The 20,181-nt window shown below is 39.3% G+C and overlaps 1 protein-coding gene across 1 annotated transcript in view; it reads right to left on the reverse strand.

Annotated features, from left to right (window-relative positions):
* LOC117578284 (uncharacterized) overlaps window positions 1–20,181 on the reverse strand; it is a 99,534-nt gene that overhangs the window by 48,469 nt on the left and 30,884 nt on the right. Inside the window, 1 exon segment of the mRNA XM_034263725.2 lies at window positions 9,237–9,322. The gene's annotated coding sequence lies outside the window, so the exon portion shown is untranslated.

The raw sequence follows: 20,181 nt of genomic DNA on the forward strand, positions 1-20,181 counted from the left end.
TATATTTTGAATGCGGTACTATATCGATATACCAAATATACCATTTGGTATATTTTTAGTAGTTTTGTAGTGTAATCAGTATATTTTGAGAATAATACCGCAAAATATATTGCTTTTAATCAAATTGGGTAGCGGGTATCTCACAGTCGAGTTCACTTGACTGTAGCTTTCTTACTTGTTTTATTATAATTTAAACTCATTCAGAGCAAGAACTTTTATTATTTTCTACTATGTCGCATAATTACCTTAATTATTTATTTATATTTCGAATATTAATTTTTATTATTTTTAATTTTTTCTTTCGTTTTTTATTAATTAATTTAGATCGTTTTCGATTTTGTCAAATTACAACTTCATTTAAAAATTTAGCAATGATTTTATTTTCTAAACAAAAATAATTTCTTTATGTTGTTGACCAATAGATCCTTTTATTTAGCTATGGACATTTTTTATTAAATACCAAATTCCTAAAATTGTATTTAATACTGTATTTAATACTAACAGGTTTCTCAAATAATTTTTAAATATACTTGATTAGTTTTAATGTTTGAATTTTTATTCTCCTCTGCACATTCTAAGCCTGACATTCTCTCTTCGAACTAGTTATTTAATTAATTTAACGGTTGAGCTACATTTATCCCAATCTCTTCCTCTCTCTCTCTCTTTCCCACACTATTTGGCCTTCGTTATGCTTTCGCGCTGCAACTTCATTGACAGATTTTATCCATATGCCACACCGAGTATATATGACCTACAAATTGACAAAGTTTGCATTTCCATTTTCCATTTAGCGAGCGACGAGTGTTTCCCCTCGCTCCCCTTTCCCATCAACTCATTTGACTGCCATCACTCGCATTTGTTGTCATTCCCTTGCCGCCCCCTCCCCACCCTCCTCCGCTTTCTTCTTGTACCCCTCTCTGGTGTTCGGTGGTCGTTTAGCTCGCCAGTTACCTGAGAAGAATGAAAACTTTGTTATGCCCCACCTTTTGGTCGGTTTAATCTTTTGTATGGCGATTTTATGTAACTTGCATACGATGAGGAAATTCTTTGGGCAACAAAACACCAAAAGAAAATAAAGAGAGAAAAACTTTTCAGCCCCGCTAACTTGGCGTCAGCTAATAAAGAATGTAAATGGAGCAAATTGCTTGGCCAAAAGGTAAAATTTCATAAATTTCCAGGCAAGAGCACAAAAAAAAATCCAAAAAGGAAAAAAAAATAAAACAGAGCATTGCGTCGTAACTTTTTTTTTTTGCTGCTTTTGTTGCTGCTGCTGCTGCGTAACTTAAGAAACAATCGTAAAAATCGCGCAGTGTCATTAATCTGAGGACTTTCCAGACCTCCGCCTCCTTTGACATCTACCACTGCAGAGGGCAAAGTTTCAGACTGTCCCGCCCCCCTTCCAGTTCCAAAATTGATGTTATAAAAGCGTTTAGCCTTAATTGTTGGGGCGTTAAAGGTTATTGCTGTAGTTGTTGTTGTTGTTGCTGTTGCTGCTGTTGTTGTTGCTGCTGCCGTGTGCAACGATTTGTTTTTCCTTTACGCATTTTTCTCGGCATTTTGCTCTGTCATCATAAAAACAAAAACTCTTGTCTCGTATTGTAGAGAGGTGTGCGTACAAAAGTAAAATCAAAAACGTCGTCGACTTGGATTCATAATACCCTATGTCTATAAATTTCACTAAACAGCACAACACACTAAAAATAAAGCAATTATTTGACCAAAAAATTCCAATTTGTTTAAGAGACTGCAAAGCAATTGTGTATTAAATGAAGTAAAATATATTTTATTTGTAACTATTAAATTTTTGAATTATTTGTGAAATTATGAACTATCTCTAAAATGATGTAAATATTTTAAATTCACTTTTATTATTATTTCATTAAGAAACGTCAAAAGCAATTCACATTTTTCTTTCATTTCCTATATTCATTCATCAATGGGTGCGGCATTCATAATCAATTTGGTGGGTATATAGCGGTTGTGCAGTCGCATTTGATTGCTCTAATTTTGAAGTCATGGAGGTTTTGTTACGAGTATTTTTTTTTGGGTTCGGCTGCGGATCTCTTTCGACATTTTCATCGTCTTAGTGAGTCTGGAAACTGTTTTTAATGACCAAATATTAAAATAAAAGGTGCTCCCCAGTCATCGTTTTCATTTTGTGTTTCGGTTTTGGGTTTTAGGTTTTTCGGTTTCTCGGTTTTCACTGTTTTCAGCGCCGCTGAACGTCTGTCTTTGCCGTGTGGCCTTTTTGTTTATGGGGGTCTTGGTCTTGGGGGGGCTTCACTAAAATGGTCTTATGACACTTTTCATTTGCCGCTGCATAATGAAAAATTAAATTAATGAACGCACATTTAAGAGCGGATGGAGATTCATTCCATTGCCTCCCTTTCCCTCTGACACCCTAAAAAACAGATTTCATCTACCATTTCCACACTTTTGCTGCTGCTGCTGCTGCTGTTGTTGTTGTTGTTTCTTTATTTGTGCTTTCTATACTCATTTCCATTTCCCTTGCCAATGCCATTTTCATTTCCATTTCCATTGCCATTGCCAAGTAGTCCACATTAGCAAACAACAACAACAACAACAACAATAAGAGCAGGGAGAAGGTTTTTGGCGCCTTCTACTTTTACTTTGTGGCAAATTAATTTGGCAAGTGCAATAAAACTTTTGCAGCAGATTTGGCCATTATTCAATGCCTGGTAAATGCACGCAGCAGCTTCCGCCGGGGGAGTTGTGAGTTGTGGAGTGTTTCAATGGGTTTCGAATGGATCCCTCGCTCACTCCCCCCTTTCCGCTCCTCTTTCCCCCTCCGCTCCCCTTTCACAACTCAACGGGATGTTCGTGTAATAACCAGGCCATTAAATAAATTAGTCAAATGTTTTTGTGTGTTGCCAGTTAAGGGTTTGATTTTCGGGGCGTCTGCCTCGCGTGCCTCAAATGGCCTTTTTGAAGTTGCCACGCCGTGTTTTTTTGGGGTTTTTCTTTTCTTTTTCTCTAGTCTAGAAAGAGTTGTCTGGCGACCTTAAAGCTGATCTCAAATTCTCTCAATTAGTAATGCTTCATTTAAGCCACCTGCACACCCTCGACGAATACAAAACAAAACATTTGTCACAAGATAAAAATCTTCTATGTAATTAAAGCCAAGTGCAGTCCAAAAGGAGGAAAGCAGATTGAATGCAATAAATCGCAGCTGAGCCGCAGCAAAGCAGTGAAAGAATAGACGTCGCAGGACAACAACAGAAGCTGAGTATGTGTGTGTGTGTGTGTGTGTGTGTGTGTGTGCGTTGCAATGAGCAATAATTGCGCTTTGACACTCGAGCGGGCAACGCGACTGACCCCCCTCAACAGCAGAGATGGAGATAGCGATAAAGAGGAAGAGAGAGAGAGAGAGAGAGAGTGAAAAGCGGGTTCTCTGTGTTTTGTTGTGCAGGCTCAAATCAACCCTGAAATTCGTAAAATGACAACGAGCAGAAAAGGGACAAGACAATGGGGCAAGACTGACTGGCTGCTGCTGCTGTAGTTGTTGTTGTTGTTGCTGTTGTTGTTGCTGCTGCTACCCTCAGTACATCGTGGAGGACACACTAATAAATCCTTGTCACAATATCCTTTTGTTTTGCCCATTTTTGCCAAGCGAATTCGCTGCTGCTGCTGGAGTAGCACGGCGCATCATCCTTTTTGAATTTACAGCGCAATAATTCAAAACACATTCGTGTTGACTGACTGAAAGACAGACAGACGGACGGACGGACGGACGGAGACCGTGACGCGGATCGAGGCACTGACATGCTAAGGCGGCTCGTCTGCTCGGCTCTGCTCTGCAATGATTAAAGTCCTGTCGGCACGCAGCAGAGCAGCATATGCTTCCCGGCGGCCTCATTCTTGTGCTCTGAAAGAGAAAGAGAGATTAATTCGCTGCCGCTTTCAGTGGCAGCTTCTTGTGCCCGTCTACTGATGATTGCCTTTGTCTTGCTCACAGCTTGTTTATAGTTTTGCCAGCACAATAAGAGGGGCACGTTGTGATCGGTTTATGAATGCAAAAAAAAGGCTAGAAAAATACACTGATGTGTTGTAATCCCAGGCAAACAATAAAATCGTATCCTAGACAAACAACAACAATAAAAGATACATCCTAGATAAATACATAATTCTACTGCAGCTTCCAGCACCTGGCACAATTGATAAAGAGTTCGAACTTCTTATACGAGTAAAGCAAAAACAACTCCAGAGTTGAGTTTGATAAGTAAACAAATTTTCGATAAGAGCATGAGCTAAAAAGATACAGAAAAAAGCGAAAAAGAAGAGTTGGAGCTGAAAGTCAAGTCAAGTGTGGGGCAATATGAGTATATGTGTATTTATATGTGTGTATACAGCGTATAAACATTATAGATAAACGGCCCTGTTTAGCTCGAGTTGACTTAAGGCCGCAAAAAAGGCAGAAAACAGAGCAAGCACAGACCAAAGACTTTTGCTGCTTGCAATGAGAATGCAAGTGAATTTGTTGTGTGTGAGAGTGTGTGTGTGTGGCAGCAAGAAGAGCAGCAGAAGAAGTAGCAGCAGCAGCAGCAAGTCGACGAGTAACTGTTTAAACACTTATTCACACACTCATATGCACTCACAATCAGACAAAGCACTCATAAGACACACTGTTAGGATACTTGAACTTTTTGTTTGCACTTCGCTTCGTTTCGTTTCGTTTTCGTATCGCTTGCGTTGCGTTACGTTTCGCTCTCCTTCACTTAACTTGGCCGTGCGCCATGCTGTGGCATGTGTGGCAAGTATCTCACGAGTGCAGCAAGCACACACACACACACACACACTCACGCAGAGGCACACAAAGTTTTCGCTGTGTTGCACATTTGCTACATACTTAGGCAAAAAGTTGTGTGTGCTTAATTCCATTTTCATTTTCATTTCAGCGACGTTTTGTTTGTGTTCTTGAGGCATCCTTTTAGCCCAGTGCCTCAGTAATGCCTTTCTCTCTCACTCACTCACTCACTCACTCACTCATTCATTCGCCCACTCACTCTTTCGTTGTATCTTGAGCTTTTCTGCCTTTTGGCCATTTGCCCCTGGGAAATGGGTCAGCGAAAAACAGGGCGCATAATTTAATTGCCAACATTATGGCAAGCTGCAATGCATTTTCCAATTACAGAAAACAGTTTCCCCACTCTCTCTCTCTCACACACTTTTCTCCTTCTCCCGCTCTCTCTCTCTCTCTATTGGTGTCTGCATTTCTTTGTTGAGGTGTCGTAAATCATGTTAGCTTAAAAATAGGCGCCTTTGACATTTGAATGCGATTGTCAGTCAATGCTCTCGCTCTCTCTCTCTTAATTGCCGCACATCTGTCTGCTAGGTTGAGCGTGTCGGATCAGTTCTTTCCACTTCTCCTCACCTCACGACCCCAAACACCTCCCCTCGATGGTAGTATATGGTGCGTGGGTCTTGTCTGTCAGTGTGTCTGTCAGGCTGCCAAATGAATTTATGACAACTAAGCATAAATAATTCAATTCGTGCGTGTTTACAACATTTATTAAATGAAGTGTTGAAGTGGCTGAAAATTTCCCGCCCACATACACACTCGACTCGACTCTCTTCCCCCAAAAATATCTCAAAATACACAAAAGAGAGGGAGCAACAAAAATACAAAAAAAAATAGATAAATGATAGAAATATAATGGGAAAAATATGAAAAGCATCATCACAAGTCAGTTTTGTAAATTGTTTGTCTCATTCATGAGGCTGGGCGACGTTTTGTGCCTTGTGCCTTGTGCTGTGCTTTGTGGAGATCTTGTCTATCCATCAAATGAGTCATAAGTGCTCAGACTTCCGCTTGGGTTCAAAAAACTTCAAACTTCGAATAGCCAAAAGCAAGCAAAGAGATTTGCGGCGCAGATTTGTGGCTAAAGCTTAAGGTTGTTGCCCATGATCACAGTTCAGTGTTCAGTGCTCAGTTTCAGTTACCTCCTCTCCTCTCCTCCCTTGGCTCTTTCCCTACCACGAGATTAACTTTTATCTATTTTGATCATTGCACTGAGTGTGTTCAGTAATTTGATTGATTTCCGCCAAAGTCCTTAGGTCCCAAGCTAAGGCTTTTGAACTCTGTAGCTGTAGCTCGCTTTTTTTCTCTTTTTTGTTACGCTGCCAGCAAATTAATCGAGAAATCTTTTGGTTTTCTAAAAATACAATACATAGAAATTTCTTGAGTCTCTTCACTTGAATGCATTTCGCTCTTGAGTCATGTTCTGTATTTTGATTTATTTCATGTTATCTCAGACGACCTTAATCATCGCATGCTGATGCTTTCCATTTAGGATCTTTTTGCCAGCAGCTCCTTGGCATCGAAAAACGTTTTTTTTGCAATTGTCCATATGTGGTTATCGTTTTGCTATTTCTGTATTTGCTTTGGTCAACTTATGATGTCAGCTACTGGAAAAAACAGCAGCAACAAACGAAAAAAAAAATTAAAATGCCGCCTTGTCAACTGCGTCAACGGCAACACGACAATGACAACTACAGCAACAAATAAACAATAGCACAACTATTATAAAGAAAAAAAGCAACAGCAAAGTCGTTAACGTCATGAAATTATAATTAAAAATCTGAACAAGCCGTCGGCTGGCTCTCTGGCAACGACCTCTCCACCTCTCCTGTGTGTGTACACACTGTACAGTGAACACCCCACCTGGCAACTGTACAACATTATAATCATCATCATCGTCATCATCATCATCAGCATGCTGTAGTTGATGATCATTTGCGGCTTGTGTATATATTTGATAATTGACTTGGGCTTAACGCAATTAACAAAGCGAACGATTGAAAAAAAAATCCATCAGCGATACAATGATATAAAAAAACAAATGAATATAAATAACAAACAAAAAAAAATCGAAAGAGAAAGAGAGAGGGGGGATAAAAAATTAACACTAGTTATACGTTTGCGTATCTATAAAAATAATGCATTCAACAGAGATAACACAACTCACACGCATGCACAGATTTAAAGTTGTCATTTGTTTATTCATTTGTGTGTTTAATAAACAATATAAACATTAATAAGTTAATAATCGAGTATGCCATTGGTTCGCTGCATAATTGATGTGGGTTCAGTTTTGATTCTGTTAATAGATTGGTTAAATACTCAATGGTGTTTGTTTTTGGTTTCTGCGCATGTCATTTGCTTTTTTTTTCCTTCTTAATTTATAAATATATATTCAATTCTTTTTTCGGTTTTTTGTGTTTTTTTTTTTTGGTTGAATGGTAATAATAACTATGATGGCAATTGGTAATGCGTATATTGATGATATCATGCGATTATATTTAAGACACGTTCATAATTGAAATCAAAAAAAAAAACAGAGAGTTTGCTGCCTGATTTCCTGCTGCGGCTGCAAACGCAATACGTCGCGTAATCCCCCTCGAAAACAGAAAAAAAAACCCGAAAAGTATAATCAATCTTAGGGCAGCAAACAATTTTCACAGTTGCGGAAAACAAAACGACAAAACGAGAAACATCAGCCAACAAATTGTTGAGAAATTTGCTGTGTGAGTGTGTAGTAAACTAACTTCAACTAACCAATGAAAAGCAAATAATCAAAAATAAACTGAAGTTAGGTCCAAGCCAGGGCATCAAGGCATCAATTACCTGAAACATTTTTCGTATGCCCCACAACACTTCCGGCAGATGAGCGAACGGCGACGACGACAGCGAACTATGACTACATTTAACCAAAAACTATCATTATTATTATCATTATGATGAGTTTGATGATTATGCTCATGATTATTATTACGATGTTTCCATCAGGCCAGAGAGCAGCAGCCAGAGAGCCGACCGCCCAGCCGGATGGAAGACGTAATTGCTGGCCATTATTTGGCCTGGCCAAGATCTATGAAAAATGGCAGTTTCTCATTGTTGTTGTTGTTGCTGTTGCTGTATCGTTTTGTATCTTTTGCGATGAGCAAAGCAGCAAGTGCAAACATGACGAAAACAAATAAAAATTTATTTATTTATGCTGTCGCTGCTGCTGCTGCTTTTGCTGCTGCTGTGGCTGTTGTTGCGAATAACATTTAATTATGCGCATAAAACTAATTAATTAGCGCCAGGCAATGGGCACTAGAGTCGGCTCCATGACAAATCAGATAAGCGCAGATGAAGGAGGTATGCAATAGCACAACTCGAAGCACGCGCTAAAACGAACGAATCCCCCCAAAACTGCATTTCAATTAAAGCTCTTGTCTAAAGAAGTAGCTAATATATCATATGTTAGATCTACTACTAAAGTGGTAGAGAAAGCATTTAGAGTTTATATAAGATCGATGAAGAGATATGATATGCACTTAAATACACGAGATGATGTAATCACAGACGAAACAATGGACATCTCAAGATTATGCTAATGAAATGTTTGTGCTAGAAGTTTTTTTTTTCATTTTTATTATTATTATTTCTATGAACGCGCAATTGATTGACTTGATCTAAGATAGCCAACTCGGAGATGTGTTTAATCACTGATTAATGTTATTTTTTTATTATTTCTATTTGACATTGAGAATGGCCAAGAAGCCGCAAAAAGCAGCAATAGTTAGTTATTAGAATATCAAATATATAAATATAAAAATGTACACACTTCACTTGTAGTTTATTTAGTTTTTCAACAACTACTCAACACCTTTAAAGTCAAAGCACATTTTGTACTCGGCACATCTAATTGTATTACTCGAATTTTGTCAGCAAATTTCGACTTTGATTTTGCAAAAGTCATTTTCTATGCTGTAAGAAGAAAAACCTTTTAGTCAAGAACTTTGGAGCTTTAGTAGGCTGACGCAAAATTCATTGGCATGCAAATGAGAGTGGATATTAATTAAATCTTGTGTAAAGTACAACATTAGCTTCAAGATCTGATTGGGTTTTCTTTCGCTCTTTTTGTGTAATGCCAACGACAACTTTTCAATTTTGGCTCTGCCTCAATAGCATGAACGTCGCTCGCTCGCTCGCTCTTTTTATTCACTTGTCTCGCCAATTTATTTTCATTGGCAAACATTTCACCAACATCAGTGAAGACAACAACGACAACACTCCCAAACTGAACAAAAAGACGCACCTCTTTAAGACTATAAAAGTCTATAAGCTTTAAGCATGCGAAATTTTGATGGTAACTCGAAGTGGAGCAGTCGAGTGTTCTTGTTGGTTTGGTGGAGGAGGCACAATCCTTAATAGACTTTTAATTCCCTACCTTTATGCTTTGTTCTGGCGCTTTTGGGGCCGTGTTGATTTTTGCGCAATGACAGCATGAAATTACCATTAATTTTCCAGAGAGCCCTGCAAACAGTAACGGCGGAAACGCAAAATAGATTAGCATTAATCAAAGTAAAATATACGTAAATAAATATTTGTGGATTTACGTCTAAGAAGGTGTTTTTGGCCACAACAGATTTACATAGAACAACGACAACGATGAGGACTATAATCGTAACACTAAAGTAAAGTAAATGCCACAGTTGCATGTCAAGCTGGCATTATGTGCGTGCCACACACAAATACACACACTCACACAGAGTTAAGTGGCACAATCAAGGCAGTCGACTCCCCAGTGGGGCACTCGAAATTGAATAGACAGCAGCAAGGCGCAAAGCTCTGAGCTCTGAGCACTGAGCGCTGAGCACTTGAGTGGTGCACAGGACAACAATCCATAAGAATTGACATGTAGCTCGAGAAATTTGTCACACAAAATTAGCGTTAGGGATGCCGACAATCGAATGGAGTCAAGTCGAGAGCAAGAGCTAAAGCGTGAGACGCGCGTCTAGTTGGATTTTCAAGCGCATCATTTATCAATGTTTTGCGCCAAATCGCCCAGTGACAGCCAACAATAAAAACAAAACCAGTAAGAATGATAAAGTTGAGTGTGTGCTTGACTGTGAGATACCCAATGGCCGGTATTATCATTGAAATATACCAAATTTAAATACTGTTATATACCAAAAGCCTAGACTGTGCGACAGCGGATAATCATTTTCAACAAATGTAAAACAACCCATAAAATATACTAAATGATTATACCACAATATACTGAAATATACCAAAAGCTATATTTAGTATATCGATATACCAAAAGCCTAGACTGTGAAACAGCAGATAATCATATCAATAAATGTGAAACAACCCATAAAATATACTAAATGATACACAATATACTGAAATATACCAAAAGCTATATTTAGTATATCTGTATATCGATATAAATATAGCATTTAGTATATTTCAGTATATTGTGTATCGATATACTAAATATAGCTTTTAGTATATTTCAGTATATTGTGGTATAATCATTTATTATATTTTATGGGTTGTTTCACACAATACTACTACATTTCAAATATACCATACAGTACAAATAAAACCAGTGAATATACCGCAATATACTGAAATATACTAAAAGCAATATTTAGTATATCGATATACCGTTATACTAAATATAGCTTTTGGTATATTTCAGTATATTGTGATATAATCATTTAGTATATTTTATGGGTTGTTTCACACAATACTACTACATTTCAAATATACCATACAGTACAAATAAAACCAGATTTTTGACTAACTTCTAAGTTTTTAATAAGATTCAGTAATCATTAAAACTGTAGTTATCATTGTGTATACCACAAATCGGATATGCTTCCTTAAGTGCTTTAGATACATTTCCATTACATTATAATACCCTTCCATCATATATCTAACCGGTATACACAAGCAACAACAACAACGACAATGACAGCGAAATTGTTATGGATAAAACAGTTCCATTTCCTCCCCTTCGGGTTTCGTTGTTTGATATTTGTATTGTCGTGAAATTGAGAGATTTCCATGGTCTAATATGACAAATAATTAGCATAGAGAGTGTCTGCGTGTGTGTGTGTGTGTGTGCCATTCATATGCATATCAAGTGAAAGATACATTCGGATTAGATACAATCTCTTCTCAAGTGAAGTGGCAGCTTCGAGTGGGAAAGCGTATGTATGAATATCTCTTATCTAGCCATGTTCAAGTGTCAGCTGTTCAACTAATTTTTGCCAGCTGCCTTCAAATATAACACACACACACACTTCAGTTGTCGATTCACAATTGACATTTCTCGATTGTCGTTTGTCGTTTGTCAATTGGCCAGTTGTCAGTTTGTCGCCCCGGCCAAAGTCAAGAGAGATTTTGATTTGCTGCTGCTGCTGGTCACACAACATTCAATCCAATATTCCAAATGCAGATTCAAATTTTGTATTCGTATTCGTCGTATTCATATACAAATTCCCACCTGAAACGCTGTATGACCTAACTTGAACCAAGCTATAACCAAAATTCGACACTCGAACGTGGCCAACTGACATTTCAATGGCATTTTGATCGCGTTATTTTGGGTTTTTCGGCTTTTCGATTCAATTTTTCAGTCACCGAGTTTTAAGTCTCTCTCTCCTTCTCTCTCTTTTTTTTCCGTTGTGTTTATTTATTTTATTTTTATGTGTGCTTTGCATACTTGAGCAGCAGCAGACAGAGAGCACACGAAGGAGAGAGAGAGAGAGAGAGAGGGTCATGCAATGGCCATCCTCGCGTTTAACCCTCACCCTCAAACACACTCACACACTTTGGAATGCAGTTTTGGCCTCAACACGTTTCGATTCGTTTGGATTCGTTTCGTTTTCTTTAGCACCCTCGAGTAGTCTTTATCGAATGTGCCCTTGAATTTCGACTACGAATTGAGTAGTTTGTGCTCGTACTCACAGCACACTCACAATTCATACTCGTACTCACAGCACCGAGCAGCATTTAGTTTTCAATTTCAATTATTATTATTTATAGCTAGCTAGTAGCTGAAGGCCGTGCGCAGGCGTATGTGTTGACAACAAATTACCTCTTGGCCTGAGCCCGGAACCAAAAACCATAACCCGAATTCGAATTGTATGTAGCTCCACTCATTACCATAAGTAATTGTCGACAATCGATAATATTTAATGGACTACTGCTGCCGCTGCCACTGGCACTCAAATAGATCACAAATCACCATAAAGTACTTACACCTTGATTCCATTGAATTCAATGCAATATTATTTGGATTTAATGTTCCCCACTGCACTGCACATTTGAGCAATTAGTTTTGAACCATTCAAATATCTGTGCTTAAGAGGGCAGAGGAAGAGAAGACAACATGTCGAAATTATACGTTATACATTGAGGCAGCATTGTTGCAACGATATCAACTACAAGCCAAAGGACACATTGACACAACGACGTTACAAAGTGCAGGCAACACCTTTATCCCAGGTCACTCAACATATTATACAAAATGTTGCAACTCTGTCATCAGCCTTTCAATTAGAATCTTGTCAATGCCTACTGCCTGCTGCCTTCTGCCTGCTCTCTGCCCCTTGTTAACAGGCAGTCTGTCAGCGAGCCCTGGACTAAAAGGACCTCCTCTATAGGACATCTATTGAATAGTATGTTGTGCTTTCACTCCTCTGTCAGCAATTCTCCACTCTCTCAGTGTTGGCTTCCCACTCTTTCCCTCCTGCTGCTGCATGTCATCCATTTTTCGTATGACAAAGCGTGCCATTGTTGATTTCCTGTCACACACCCGCTGCCAAGCTTTGCTTCCCTCTCTCTCTTCACCCTCTGCAGCAGCATCAGTTGCTATCGTTGCCTACGTCGCTTCTGCTTCTGCTGCATACCTGGGTTGGATACCACTTAACCAGGCAGCCATCTATCCACACAAGAGCACAATGGAGTGCAGCAGCTCAGCAAGTGATGTTTATCGATATATGTATAGAGTAAATCGTAAAAATCGATAGTATTTGACTTGTTTAATAGTAAAGTAATATATATGAGATGAAGAAAACAATATACGTTTATAGAGAACTTTTTTTATAGAAAACTGTAAATCGTTCAAAATTTATTAATTCTTGATAAAAAGAATCAAAGTTTAAGCATGTTAAGTTAATATTATATATCGGCTATCACTTAAGTTAGCTTAGAGATGACTTTAGGTTTCATATTGATAGCAACTATCGATAGTATGCCACTTTTTAGCACCAAATTTTTCGATACCACTAATCCATACTTTACGATAACTGTTGATTTGAACCATAGTTCCTGATCTATAATAATTGATCCAGAGTTTTTGTTTTCTTTAAGAAAGGTTAATAAAAAATTTGTTAATTAAAATAATTGATAGTATTTCTCTTTACCGATTATCGATAGTATTACTCTGTATATGCAGGTAACAACGAATATAAAAAGAATCAAAGTTTAAGCATGTTAAGTTAATATTATATATCGACCACCACTTAAGTTAGCTTAAAGATGACTTTAGGTTTCGTATCGATAGCAACTATCGATAGTATGCCACTTTTTTGTTTTTCTTTAAGGAAGATAATAAATATATTTGTTGATTTAAATAATTGATAGTATTTCTCTTCACCGATTATCGATAGTATTCCTCTGTATATGCAGGTAACAACGAATACTAATCAGAATTCACAATAATTGTTGGCCCCTAAAAATTTGTCGAGGCACCCGGAATTGCATTTTGTCGTTTCGCCTCGATTCATGCATAATCCTCAGTTACATCCTGCTTCAGTTCAGTTCAGTTCAGTTCAGTTCAGTTCAGTTCAGTCCTGTCCAGCCAGCTAGCCTGGCAGTCAGCCTGGGTTCGGTCCCATGGTGAATTGGCGTCGCTGCCCCGTCGCCGTTTGCTGACATGTCAGAAATTTTAACTGGCAATTTGCAGCAGAACGCGCGCCACGCACGTACAACACGAGCAGACGGCCAGACGGGCCACGTGGAGAGCGGGTAGGGGTAGGGGAAAGGGAAGGGGCAACCAGGAGCCACAAAAGGACAATCTGACAGGCGGACGAGCAAACAGACGGTCAGACAGACAGAACAGACATACAGAAGCAACGTCCCCAACAATTTCCATGAGCGAGTTCTCATTTCTGTCTCTCTCTCTCTCTCCTTGTCTCTCGCTCTCTTTCTCTGTCGCTGTTGTAGTAGTCTATGTCTGACGTGTTGTTCTTGTTGCATAGAACATGGCACAATATGTTGCCATGTCTGCCACGCCTCCATCGCCCCCAGGCCACGCCTCGCGTCTAGCTTGCCACTTGAGTGTGTGCTTTGTATGCCAGCGTACTCGTATGTGTGTGTGTGTGTGTGTGTGGTGAACATTTTCGGTAATGGTGTCAAAATAATTTGGGTTGTCATTTGTTTTGTCGGCCACCCAGAAAGGTAAGCCATATAAGCAGCGGTGTGTGTTTGTGGGTGTCTCTATGTATGTGTGTGTGTGTGTGTGTGAATGACTCCACACAGTGCAGAGGATGCTGAATGCTCTGGACTCTCTCTCTGACTCATAAGCTCATAATCAGCAGCAGAGCTCGACTTGACTTGACTGTCGCCTTGCCTTGCTTTGCCTTGGTCAGGGGGAAGTTTGCCATTTACCATTTACCATTTGCGATTTTTAATAAGCAGGCAAACGCAGGCGGCTAATAAACTGTAAGTGGTTGCCCAGAGCTGAGCAGAGCAGAGCAGAAAGCAGGCAAACATGGGTTGTGCTCGACGCTGGGGGAATAACAAAAGAAACACATACATATACATAGCACATAGACCGAAAGCACCTTTTGTATTGTTTTTGCTTAGCTTTTGCTGCTTGATGTGTTCGCTTGTTTGCCTTTTTATTAAATTTTTTGCCTGTCGGCGTAAAAGGGGAGGAAATAGCTAGACGAAGAAGCAGAGATGGAGTATTCCATTCCATTCCAGTAGCAGGGAATAGAAGCTAAAAATATTAATTGATTTTCGTGTTTGCCATGTGTGTGTGCTTACAGCGCTGATTAACATGCGTCTCTGTCTCTGTGTGTGTAACATTTTCATTTTCTCATATTTTTTTTGCGAATTTAAAAGCTTATGGCAGACCAAATTCGATTTGTTGCGCATTCGATGTGCAGCAGTTTTACAGCCGTTGCACAGCCAACGTGGCGTATGCGTAATGCGCGTGCCTCTAACGAACGAACGACGAACAAAACTAAAACTGTTGCCTACTTTGCAACTGCACGGACTATGTTCACTTGATTTATGAATACGGGCAGCTCGAGCAAATGAATTTAATTTGTTGCAACATGTGGCTTGATATGTTTTGACAGTTTTTTTCTGTTCTCTTTTTTGCTTTCTATTTATTTGCGCTGTTGCTGTTGTTGTTGTTGTTCGTTGATATAGCATAAATCTGAGAGGCAGACAACAAGTTAAATGGCATCTCACATTTTTGATTTCTCGTGCGTTGAGTCATAAATCATTGGCTAGGTGTGACATGGCTCGGTAACTAAAGCATATATAAGCAAGCAACAATAAGAACGTCTCCCAGCAGTCAAGCTGATAATGAATTGTTGTTTTTCACAGTAGTAGTCGTAGTAGTTGATTGATGCTTCAGGCTACGCTCCAGCATTGCTTTTTACATCGCTTAAATGTCGTTTATCGTTGGGCGTGAGGGTCTCTCTTGCTGTGGGCGTGGCATGCAACAGCTGTCGATGCCAGTGCCAAGTCACCCGTTGCCTCAAAATCGCTCACTGCAAAGCATTCCCCCAAAAATGAAAATGACAAAAAAAAACAAAAAAAAAAAAAACTCATCGTCATCAACATGAAGAGCCCTTTGTTTGTCTGCTAATAGCTTGTTAGCCATTTCAAAAACAATTTTCCAACAGCAACAACAACAACAGCAGCAACAATCACAGGAAAGAGACAGAGACATGTGTCCCCTAACTTATCTGGGGAGCTGCCTGGTCTCGACTTTCATAATTCAGGGCAAGGAATGCAAACAGCAACAACAACAACAAAATCACAGAAATATACGCACTCACACACACACACACACACACACACACACACACACACACACACACACACACACACACACACACACACACACACACACACACACACACACACACACACACACACACACACACACACACACACACACACACACACACACACACACACACACACACACACACACACACACACACACACACACACACACACACACACACACACACACACACACACACACACACACACACACACACACACACACACACACACACACACACACACACACACACACACACACACACACACACACACACACACACACACACACACACACACACACACACACACACACACACACACACACACACACACACACACACACACACACACACACACACACACACACACACACACACACACACACACACACACACACACACACACACACACACACACACACACACACACACACACACACACACACACACACACACACACACACACACACACACACACACACACACACACACACACACACACACACACACACACACACACACACACACACACACACACACACACACACACACACACACACACACACACACACACACACACACACACACACACACACACACACACACACACACACACACACACACACACACACACACACACACACACACACACACACACACACACACACACACACACACACACACACACACACACACACACACACACACACACACACACACACACACACACACACACACACACACACACACACACACACACACACACACACACACACACACACACACACACACACACACACACACACACACACACACACACACACACACACACACACACACACACACACACACACACACACACACACACACACACACACACACACACACACACACACACACACACACACATATTGACAGCTTTGCCATAAATTTCAGGTAACAGCGACAGCCAAGGACAAGCACACACACACACTTCACACACACACGCACAGCAACAACACCTCGTTGTTATAGTTGTTTTTCTTTTTCGGTTTAGGTCGGTTGCCAAGTGTGGCACTCATTTTGCGTATCATTCATACGACACGTGGTACGGCCGAGACACAAAACGAAAACTGTCCGAGATGCCATAAGAAGATTACGTTTATGTATGCAAATGTTATATGCCAAAAGCCAAATAGACGTGCCCCAAAAACAAGGGGAAGCAAAGAGGCTCAATCTCCAGCTCAAGCTCAAGTGTCAAGTGCACAAGTCAAGTGCAATAGATGCTTTCAGGCATTAGATCAATTGCATTGACATCTTGGCCATAATGATGTAGCATAAATGTGTGAAATATACCTCACGAATTTACACGAATTTAACACACAGAATTGTGACATTGAACTGCTATTTTAAAGATGCTTTTGCATTTTTTTTATTTTTTATAATTTTATAATAGATTTGTTGTTCTTTTCTATTATTTTGTGTTTAACTTTATTTTTTCAGTTTTCATTTTATTTCGATTTTAAAAAGCAGTAAAGTAGAAGAAGTTACCTTTGTATATTTCCTTTTTATTTTAAGGAAGATGCTTCTGAATTTTTGGGTATATATTTTTATTATAGGTTTGAATTTCATTCATTTTATTTCAAACTTTGTCTTTTTTAAAATTTTTCATTTTATTATGATTACTTAAAGGTATTTCTATCTCTATTTTTGTATATAATTTTGTCGGTGATTCGTTTATATTTCTTTTTATTTTGATTCTTAACGAATCGTAATGAAATTTTAGAATTTTTAGAAATTTTGAAAAGAAATTCTTTTGCTTATGCATTTTTTCATGTATAAATTTATTATGGATTAATATTTCTTTTTCCTTTTATTTATATTTGAAAAGGCAGGATCATATTGAATTTTTAGCGTCTTTAGCTTTACCGTAATAACCGCAGGCAATTTACAATTTTTGCCCTAAATTGATTGTCATTGTGCATTCAAATTTGAGATGACAGTTAAGGAAATTTACAGCGGCAGCTTATGTTGGGCACACACACACACACTCGCACAGACACACGTATGTATTAAGCACCTTTCACGCAGTTGACACCTCTTGGAGGAATGAGGAGTGGCTGTTTCCCAATGCTTTCGAGCATTGTGTGTAAATGATGATGGCCCGTTAAGCCAGCTCAGAGAGAAAGAGAGAGAGAGAGAGAGAGAGAGAGAGAGAGAGATCTAAATCCCAAGCGCTCCTCTGTCGCTGTGCCTGGTGCCTGCTTTTGCGTCAGCCGATGGTTGTTATTACTTTGTTTGTATAACTTCAATTTTGCCAGCTTGTTGCTAATATTTCATCACACAAAGGGTTGTCCAACCAGACTCCCTCCCCCACCATTCTCCCCCTTCCACACTCTCGAATTGTAGCAACCACCTTCTGTACCTTCTGTACCTTGTGTTAACTCTTTCCAACAACAATCTGTTGTTGTTTTGTTTTTGTTTTCTATGTGCTTTTTTGTTTTGTATTTTTTACGAACTTTGAACAAGTTTGTCGCTGTTTCAACCCTTGTGCACATCCGGTGCCCAGAGCCCCCATTCACGTGCTTTTAAAAACTTCAACACATTCACACTCCCAACACACACACCAACACACACACACTCCCATATAGCCTGCCTTTTGTTTACGGCAAATTAAAATTCACTTAACAACATTTCGTTTTAGTTTTAATTTTCATTTAAAAATTTCCCCCATTTTATTTTAATTTTTTACCTAAATGCCCAAAATCCTTGTTAAGAATTTATGAGCCACAAAAGCCGCAGACGTGACCCATGCAATTTGCATTCTGTTGAGGAGATAAGCGGAAGAAAGAGCACAGAGATATGGAGATGAGATGCGATGCGATGGGAGATAAGAGAAAGAAGACAGAGAATGCAGATGGCAATTGGTTGGAATGAGACTGCTTTGCCAGCTGGCGAATGCCTCGTCAATAATATATAAGCATTGCGGCAAAAGAAACTTATTCGCTGGCTCAGTGATGCCTCTTAAAAGGTTTTCCCTATCCATCTTTTTGCTCATTCGTTGTACCTTTTGCTGTGTGTAGTATTTCTTGGCTGTGCTCTTGCGATGCTCTTAAGAGCCCCCAAACTCAACGCAATTCAACTCAACTCAACTCAACTCCCTCACACACACACACTCTTTGTCTCGACCTGCCTTTTTACTCAATTGCAATCAATTAAAAATCAATCAACTCAAATGTAGTGAAAAACAATTTTTAATTGAAAAGCAGCCAAAGCATTCGAGAGTGCCCAGAGATGAAAGTAACAGAGGGTGAGAGAGAGGAGACGAAGAACGAAGAACCGAGAGCAATCCCAACTGACCGGCACCAAACCAAGCACCTGGAAAGTGCTCTGAGAGTGCTGAACATCAAGTGGCTTTACACACACACATATATATACACAGACATGTGTATAGTCGCATATAAAGCAACCGAAAGCAAAGTGCATGAATATTTTATGAAGATAAATAAGGATAAAAACTTCAAACGACCACGAAAAGTGGTCGACGCTCGGAAATGGACCTCAGCCAAAGGATGCAACGAACAACGAACTACAACAACAACAGCAACAGCATCGAGCACCCAACTCACACAGAGCAAAACAAAAGGATGGAGGGACAAAGTATTGTAAGAAGAATGAGAGCGTAACGGAGAGCGAGACAACTCTGCACAGCTGGACGTTCACATGGCGTATGAGCAATGTGCTCTGCTCTGCTCTGTGTAAGCGACATTTGCATTTTACATTCGACAGCTTCTAGTTTTATTCCAGCTGATCACAGGCCATTTGAAATCGAAGTGCATCCATCGCATTCACTCACCATCAAATTGACTGTCTGCTTAATAATGCAACCACCGAACAGGAAAGCTGAAGAATACAAATTAAACAGCAGGAAAAAGTTGTCAATCAAATGTATAAAATATATTTGATACTGCAAGTAATAATACGTAGTTTTGCAAGTCTATTCTGAAACCTTCATCATAATGATTTATTCCACTTAAAGAGCTTGACTCTGTGAAACTATGTGACCGCTAATGTTGTCTTTTTTTTTAATGAACTTTGCATTATGAGACGACAACGACAACGACAACGACAACGACAACTGACCAACAACAGTCAAACAAACTGGGTCCAAAAAGCGAAACTCATTTCAAAGCTATTAGTCGGAAACTGCACAGCGCAAAAAAAAAAGCAAAAACAAGTCGAAGAAATGAAAGAGAAGCAAAGAAAAAAAAAGAAGAAGACAATGAGAGCAACTATTATAGGATA

The sequence above is a fragment of the Drosophila albomicans genome, chromosome X (genome assembly GCF_009650485.2).
Source record: "Drosophila albomicans strain 15112-1751.03 chromosome X, ASM965048v2, whole genome shotgun sequence".
Taxonomy (NCBI): Eukaryota; Metazoa; Arthropoda; class Insecta; order Diptera; family Drosophilidae; genus Drosophila; species Drosophila albomicans.